The 8,260-nt window shown below is 53.2% G+C and overlaps 1 long non-coding RNA gene across 2 annotated transcripts; it reads right to left on the reverse strand.

The window, feature by feature from the left end:
• Positions 1-2,924: 2,924 nt before the first annotated feature.
• LOC127493212 (uncharacterized) lies at positions 2,925-6,411 on the reverse strand. Of its 2 annotated transcripts, none has more exons than XR_007923309.2 (3): positions 5,422-6,411; positions 3,772-4,005; positions 2,925-3,182 (listed from the first exon to the last, which is right to left on the reverse strand). It is a non-coding gene; the product is annotated as an uncharacterized lncRNA (long non-coding RNA). The 2 variants fall into 2 exon arrangements; XR_011388822.1 differs by having other exon boundaries at positions 3,758-4,005.
• Positions 6,412-8,260: the final 1,849 nt, after the last annotated feature.

Genomic DNA, 8,260 nt, shown 5'->3' on the forward strand with positions numbered 1-8,260 from the left:
AGCCTCTGGGGCTTCAAATCTGAGTTCTGTCCCTGAATTGCCGCATATCTGCTCGACTTTGTTTCTTTAAAAAAAATTATTTATTTGAAAAACAGAGCTACAGAGAATGGGAGAGACAGAGAGAGATCTTCCATCTACTGGTTCACTCCTCAAATGGCTGCAAGGGATAGGGCTGGGCCAGAACAAAGCCAAAAGCCTGGAACACCCTCCAGGTCTCCCACATGGCTGCAGGGACCCAAGGACTCAGGCCATCTTCTGCTGCTTTCCCAGGCACATTAGCGGGGAGCTGGACCCATAGGAGCAGCTGGTGCTCATGCGGGTTGCCCGCATCATGAACAATGGCTTAGCCCACTGCACCAAATGCCAGCCTGTGGCTTCTTTCACTTAGCATAATGTTTCCAAGATTCATCCTTTTTTTTTTTTTAATTATTTTACTTATGTGTAAAGCAGAGTTAGAGAGAGGCAGAGAGAGAAAGAGAGAGAGAGGTCTTCCATTCATGGGTTCACTCCTCAGATGGCTGCAACAGTTGGGAGTTGCACTGATCTGAAGCCAGGAGCCAGGAGCTTCTTCAGGGTCTTCCCACGTGGGTGCAGGGGCCCAAGGACTTGGGCCATCTTCCACTGCTTTCCCAGGCCATAACAGAGAGCTGGATTGGAAGTGGAGCAGCCGGGACTAGAACCAGCACCCATATGGGATGCTGGCACTGAAGGCAGCAGCTTTACCACTATGCCACAGCACTGGCCTCCAAGATTCATCCTTATGGTTACCTGTTGCAAAGGCACTTCATTCAAGTTTAAGGCTGAATAATATTCTACTGTGTGGATGTCACCACCTTTTGTTTATCCATTCATCAGGGCACAGACATTTGAGCTGTTTGCACTTTGAGGCTATTGTGAGTAATGCTTTGGAAATATCAAATCTTGATACACACTGACTGCGAGATATCCTAATACTCAAAACCAGAACTGAGTAGCATGCTGTGCCACCTGACAGAGAGTGCTCTTCATTCTAAGGCACGTTAAAGTACATTCTGATACATCCATGAAAAAAAAAGTCAAAATCTCATATAAATCAAACCCTTCCTTGGGGTCAGCCACATGGTATAGGAGTAAAGCCATGAGCTGCAGCACCAATGTCCCATGTAGGAGAGCAGGTCAAGTCCCTGCTGCTCCGCTTCTGATCCAGCTCCCTGCTAACGCACCTGGGAAAGCAGCAGATGTCGGCCCCGCCACGCATATGGGAAATCTGGGTAGAGTTCCAGGCCCCGGAGTTCAGTCCTGGCTGTTACTCAGCCATCTGGGGGGTGAACCAGTGAATACAAGATCTCCCCCCACCCTGCCCACTCTGCCTTCCAAATAAAAATAAATAAATAAATAATTTTTTAAATCCTCCTTGAACCTTGAACCTTCCCTGTTGTCTCCTCCTGCAGCTACACTGAGATGCCCCTCCCCTTCGGCATTCTCAGGCCCTCCCCCTCTCCCTCCTGCACAACACCTTTCTTACTTCACAGTGCTTTTTCCCCCTAACCGGTCTGTTTGCCAAGATGCACAATCAACCCTGCCAAAGTAACTCATCCTGGAAAAAAATGCAAAGGCCTGGCACGCCCAGGCTTGAACTGATAGTCATTTTTGCCATTAGCGCTTTGCCTGCAGGCCAGGAGGTTTGTTGGAACCAGCCTTGCCCCCCACCTGGGCAAGCGTGAAGCGGGGGTATTTTTCAAGCCCGGGCTTACTGAGTCCCTGGCTCAGCAGTTTCCTGAATGGAGATCAGAATCAGCAGCAGCTGGACAGCCTCTAGCCCCAGACTTGGAGAAGCAGGAGGTCTGGAGAAGTCACACACATGTGCACACGCACATAACACGTGCCCCCCACACACACCAACACGCAAACACATGCACACGCCCTCCGGAGAAGTAGCTCTGCTAGGAGTCTGTCGTAAGACTCAGAACGAAGTAAACCAAACCACTGTCACAGCACTGAGAGCGCCCGCCTCCCACTGCCACCGCCATCCGAGTTCAGGAGAATCCCCGCCATGCGGGCGTGCAGGCGTGCAGGCCTTGTTCACCAGGGTGGGGTCCCAGGGAGCGGAAGGCCGGGGCTCCTGGTCAATTCTTACTCAGGAGCTAAGGCCATCCTGCTGGAGGAATGAATGAAACTTGTTTGGATGTTAAATTTTATGTGTAATTGTCTCCGCGGCTGAACGTCCCATCACAGACTACAAACACTTCTCTTTTCTTTTCCATTCGCGCTCTGGGCACGGCAGCCTCTGCCCTGAGCTATTGCGACTCACTCAGCCCCTGTCCTATCCATGCTACCCAAAGGCACGGCTTGCTTTACCTCCCACAGAACCCTGGCAGTCCCCTCCTCCAAGCCGTTCTGGGGTCCCCTGGTAGCCAACAGGACAAAGTCCCCATTCTCAGCCTGGAGCATGGACATCCATCCAGGATGTGCCGCGGTTGGGTCCCTACTGTCTTCCCGTGGTTCTCCCACACACACCTCCCACCCAACAGGACAGCTCCCTTTGCTGAGCACCTGGGCACATCCAGCTCCTCGCTCGCTTCCTCTCTGCGGAGTGCTCTTCATTCCCTCATTCAACCAACACCAGAGTAGCTGAGTTCATTTGGGTGTAACCGAGGGTGTGAAGTCGCATGGGGCTGGGCCGCAGCATATAGGAGAGGCAGGGAACCAGCATTGGGGATAGTCAGGGCGGAGGAACCTCAGCTACACTGGCTGACTGCTTCCTAGCATCTCTCTTCTCTAGGAGTAGTCCCCAGCACCCTAGAGGGCAGATAGCAGGTGGCCAAGGTCTTTATTCCCAAGTCACTCTGCTACATCTCACTCCAGGCCCCACCTCCCCACCAAAGCAGCCCTGGCCACTGTAGGCCTGAGTGGGCACTCCTGGGGACAGGAACGAAGCTCTGACCTTCGGCATTTGGCCATGTTTTTTTGAGTTTTTTTTTTTTTTTTAAGATTTATTTTATTTATTTGAAAGAGTTACAGAGAGATGTAGAGACAGAGAGAGAGGTCTTCTGTCCGCTGGTTCACTCCCTAGGTGGCCGCAATGGCTGGAGCTACACCGATCCAGAGCCAGGAGCCAGGAGCCTCTTCCAGGTCTCCCATGTGGGTGCAGGGCCCAAGGACTTGGGCCATCTTCTACTGCTTTCCCAGGCCATAGCAGAGAGCTGGATCAGAAGAGAAGTAGCCAGGACTAGAACCAGCGCCCATATGGGATGCTGGCGCCTCAGGCCAGGGCTTTAACCTTCTGTGCCACAGTGCAGGCCCCTTGAGTGTTTTTAGCTTTGTGTGCATGCTGCACCTTGTCCTCCCCATCCCCCCCCTCCCAGGAGGAGTCCCCATGTGCTGGGAGGGCATTATCTCTGAACAGGATTTTGTACAGAGGAGGCAGCTAATAAAAGCATCTGCTGGATGTGCACACACAGCACATGCTTACCTATCCAACGTCCTCTATCTCCCCGACACCTCCACCCCCCAAATTTAGTTCCGCCTCCCAGGGTAATGACCCCTTCCTGTTTCCCAGGAATGCTGGGGATGAATCCCTGTATTTCCATCAGAGGACGTGAGCCGTTAAGATGAGAAACACGAGGTTTTGCTGGCTACCGTTTACAAGACACGTTAGCTACACTGTGCCTGGTATAGGGGCTTCCACGAACTCCTTCCATGTGCACGTGATGTCTCCTTATTTAAACTGGATTGGAAATGTGAACAGGGAGAGTGCAGAGTGAGGGGGAAAACTTACTTTTTGGGATTTACCTTTTCTGCAGAGTCTGGCACGATGCGCGCTGAGCACTGGGCTCAGACGCCACAGCAAGCAGCCGCCAAGTCCGAAGACCCGCGCCCGGGAACCGCAGCCCGGAGCCGGCCTCCGCCTTGGGCGGGCCGCGGCCTCCTCCCGCTCCGCCCTCCTGCAGAAGCTTCCACACCCAGGCTCCAAGCACCCTCCTGCTTTTGTCTCTGGGAGAAAATGCTGCTGAGCGCGGACAAATTCTGCAAGGAGATTAAAAATAATTGGAGGAGATGCCCAGGTTAGCACCCGTCCCCCTCCCCTCTGGGCTGTGGTCAGGATGCATGGTGCGTGGTGGGCGTGGCCTTCCCGGGAAGCACTGGGCGTGGTTGACCACACCCTCCTCTCCAGGGCCCTCCTTCCCTGGTCTGGGGACCCCTAGACTTTTCCACTTCCTCCCACCTCCCCTCCTGGCCAGTTTTCAGACTGCCACACTGTCCCCACCCTTCCCGCCTTTCAAGATTGACAGGGAATAAATTTTGACTTATGCATATTTGAGAGAGAGAGACAGGCCTCTTAGAGAAAGCTCTTCCATCCATTGGTTCACTCCCCCACAGGCCTGCAACAGCCAGAGCTGGGCTGGGCTAATGTTGGGGGCCAGGAACTCCATCCAGGTCTTCTAGGTGGGTGACAAGGGCCCAAGTACTTGGGCCGTAACCCACTGCCGGCCGGGGTGCATCAGCAGGAAGCTGGAATTGGGAGCAAGGTTGGGACTTGCTCTCATGGAAGCCCCCACTCGATGTGGGAAGTGGGGGCCCGAGGGGGCGGCCCCTCTCTTCTGTTCCTGACTCCTCCCTCCCCCTCTGGACAACTCACTTACTCCACACTATCAAGGACCCCTAGGATGGATGCACTAGGCAGGTGGTCCACAGGGGCAGGTGAGCTGGAATTTCAGCTTTCCCCGCCCACCTGTCAGTTTGACACGCCCACCTGAAGGGAAAGGAAGGAAAGCACAACCCTGATAAGTGGCTGCTCCCCATTATCTGGGAAGCAGCTGCCCGTGGTGATCCTGTCTACAGAGAACGTCCTACCCTCTACTTTCTGTACCTCCCATCATAAACCTGTCCTCTCTCTGTTGGAAGTGTTGTCTCAAGTCATGAAGACCGGTTCCCCACACGGGGTCCCAAGTCAGGAAGGCTGCAACTTAACCCCCCCAACACCATAAGGGTTAGGGCGTGATGCTAAGGAACCTGTAAATAGCGTAAGAAACCTGGGCTTGGGGCCAGCGCTGTGGCGTCATGGGCTAAAGCCTCCCCTTGTGGCCCCCACATCCCATGTGGGTGTTGGTTTGTGTCCCGGCTGCTCCTCTTCGATCCAGCTCCCTGCTGTGGTCTGGGAAAGCAGTGGAAGATGGCCCAAGTCCTTGGGCCCCTGCACCCACGTGGGAGACCTGAGAGAAGCTCCTGGCTCCCAGCTTCAGATCAGCTCCAGCCATGGCAACCATTTGGGGAGTGAACTGGCTGACGGAAGACCTTTCTCTCTGCCTCTGCCTCTCTGTAACTCTGCCTTTCAAATAAATAAATAAATCTTTTTAAAAAATGATACCCAGGTCTGTAACAGCCCCACATCTTCACAACTGTTTGCACACTTGCCTCTGGGATCTCGCTCCCTCTCCGTACCTGATTCTCCACCGACTGGCAGTCTCCATGGGTTGGTAACAGATGAGCACTCAATCAGCCATCAGAAAAGGAGCCAGAGGAAACACACCACCGTCCCCTCCCCCCAGGGCTGCCTCTAAAACTCCTCCCAGGGCCAGAAACCTGAAACCTATGGTCGAGAAGCTGCTGCCGCAAACTGATGCCAGCTGAAGATACTCACTGTGGCTGCCATGACCTGAGGCTAATTCTAATGCAACCAGGATAGAAGCACCACAGCTGACACTCCTCCTCCCGTCATGCACCTGAGGTCATACCGCTCCAGAGACTTTGTAAGCAGGCCAGAAAACGGGCCTGGAAAACTCTGACCTGTGCCTCCAGAGCACGTCAAGTGATGACCCAAGCCTTGTGGATTGCAGCAGCTTGCTCCACAGTGTGTTTGTGCACGTTTGCTTTGCTAACGAATTTTACTCCTCTGCTGGCCTTTATCTGTGTTCTCGGATTCTTTTGTGCGTCAGAGACAAGAACTTGGACCCTCCTTCCGCCAGCAGAGGGATCACGGTCTATAGGTGTCTCTGGTCCCGTCTCAGGAGCTGCGTGCGTGCTGTGAGCCGTCCTCGGTTCCGCCGCTCGGCTCCGCTGCCTCCGGGCTCTCTCCCAGTCTAGCTTCTGCACGTTGGCCGAGGGGCGAGTTCTAAACATGCCAGTCTGGTGACGCTCTTGCCCTACTTACGTTCCTCCAGTGGAATCACACTGTTCAAAGCAGTGGTTCCGAAATCGGCCTCACACAACCGGGAGCTGTTAAAGCATGGAGACTCCCAGGGCTCCTGGCGGTGAGTCAGGGCCCCCAGGGAGCCCTGGGCCGTCAGCCCCACTGCCTGCCGGGCTGATGCTGACGATCTCTTGCCTGAAGAATCAGTTTCGAGTTCCTTCGGAGGACCTTGGCTTTTGGTTTCGTTGTCCCACACCACTTCCATTCCCTGCCTGAGATATTCTGCCTCCTGGGAGCTCTCTGATGGCTCCAGGCAAAGCCAATTCCATCATCCCTGGCCCAGAGGATGTCATCCCCACAACCTCTCCCACACCGCTTAGCACAGTGTATCTGCGTTGCATTTCTTTTTTAAAAACGTTTATTTACTTTAAAGGCAGAGTTACGAGAGAGAGAGGGAGAGACAGAGAAAGGTCTTCCATCTGCTGGTTCACTTCCCAGATGGCCTCGACGGTTCCTGGAGACCCAGAAGAAGCTCCTGGTTCCTGGCTTCAGTCTGAAGCAGCCTTGGCCATTGAGATCATCTGGGGAGTGAACCAGTGGATGGAAGATCTCTCTCTCTGTAACTCTGCTTTTAAAATAGATAAATCTTTTTTTAAAAAAAATAGATAAAATAAATAGATAAAAATAAATAAAAACAAGCATTTTTGCAAATGATTTATTTAAGAAGCTTCTGGCTCCTGGCCATTGCAGCCTCCAGACCCAGGAGTTAAATCAACTTCCCTTTATAGATCACCCGGTCTCCAGTGTTCAGCGATAGCAATAGAAAGTGGACAAAGACGGGTTTAACCTGTAAGTCTGGAAAATGATCTGTTTATTCAAAAAAAAAAAAAAAAAAAACCACACACACAAAATAGGCGCTAGTGCCAGCTCAGCTGGTAAATACACTGTGGGGTTCCCCAAAGAGGCCGAGGACTCACAACGCCCCGAATCCTGGCTGGCAGACTGTCGTAAGTCAGAGGGTCTGGTGGTTCTAACGCTCTGATTTTTACAAGTAACTTTTACCTTGATTAGGACAAGACAATTTTGGGGAAAGTTTTTTTTACAAAGTTGAAAACTGGGGCCGGTGCTGTAGTATAGTGAGTTGAACCCAGAATTTAACCTAGGCTTCACATGTGGGTGGCAGGGACCCAACTCCTTGAGCCATCACTGCCTACCCACCCCCATTTCCTCTCTCCTCCTGAGAGAACCCCAAGTTTGTCCAAGTGCATATCCTCCTCTGGGTGGCCGTGGACAGGAGGGGCCCGTTCCTGCTCCCAAGCAGAGAACCACTCCCAGGCCAGCGAACATCAGGCAATGAATGCAACGCCCATGGGAGCCTGCAAGGACCTCTGGCGGATACAAAGAAGAACAGGAGGGGCGATATCTCGTGTCCTGCTTCTGAATATTGTCACTGTGCTGAGGCTGGCAGGAGGGGGCTGGATAAAGACGTGGTCCTTGAGGGGCCCCCTGCACAGCTGCACTGACTGCCAGGCGGCCCCACCTCTAACTTCCCAGGCGAGATGACACGTTTGCTTCTGTTCAGGGCCCGTGTCCAGCAGGTGCAGTCCAGCCCGTCCAGCCAGCTCGGTCGTTAGCCTCCTGAAGTATTCCTGTGCTGCTGTGTTCACAGCTGGATCCGGAGCCCCTGGGTGCCTCTCTGTCACCCCTGGCATTTTGGGAGAGCTTCCCTTGATCCCACTCCCGGCGGGTGAACACTGGGCCCAGCAGAGCCCTCAGCCCTGCTGTATCACCATGGCCAGGTCCATGCTGAGGGGTCGATCTCCCAGCTGAAACTGTTCTGGCAGTAAAAAGCAGACCAGAAACATAGACTCCTGCCCTATTCAAGCTGCCCGTGCCAACACTTATGTTACTGTACTCAAAAGCACATTAATTGTCACACTTTTACCCAATCAGAACAGCTCCTCTCAGTCATTTCTGCCAGGCAGCTTGGCTTTCTTTTTTTAATATTTATATATTTATTTGAAAGGCAGGGTGACAGAGAAAGAAGGAAAGAGAATGAGAGAGGGGTCTTCCATCCACTTGTTCACTCCCCAGTTGGCCACAACAGTTAGAACTGGGCCAGGCCAACGCCAGGAGTCAGGAACTCCATCC

The sequence above is a fragment of the Oryctolagus cuniculus genome, chromosome 5, assembly GCF_964237555.1.
Source record: "Oryctolagus cuniculus chromosome 5, mOryCun1.1, whole genome shotgun sequence".
Classification (NCBI taxonomy): Eukaryota; Metazoa; Chordata; class Mammalia; order Lagomorpha; family Leporidae; genus Oryctolagus; species Oryctolagus cuniculus.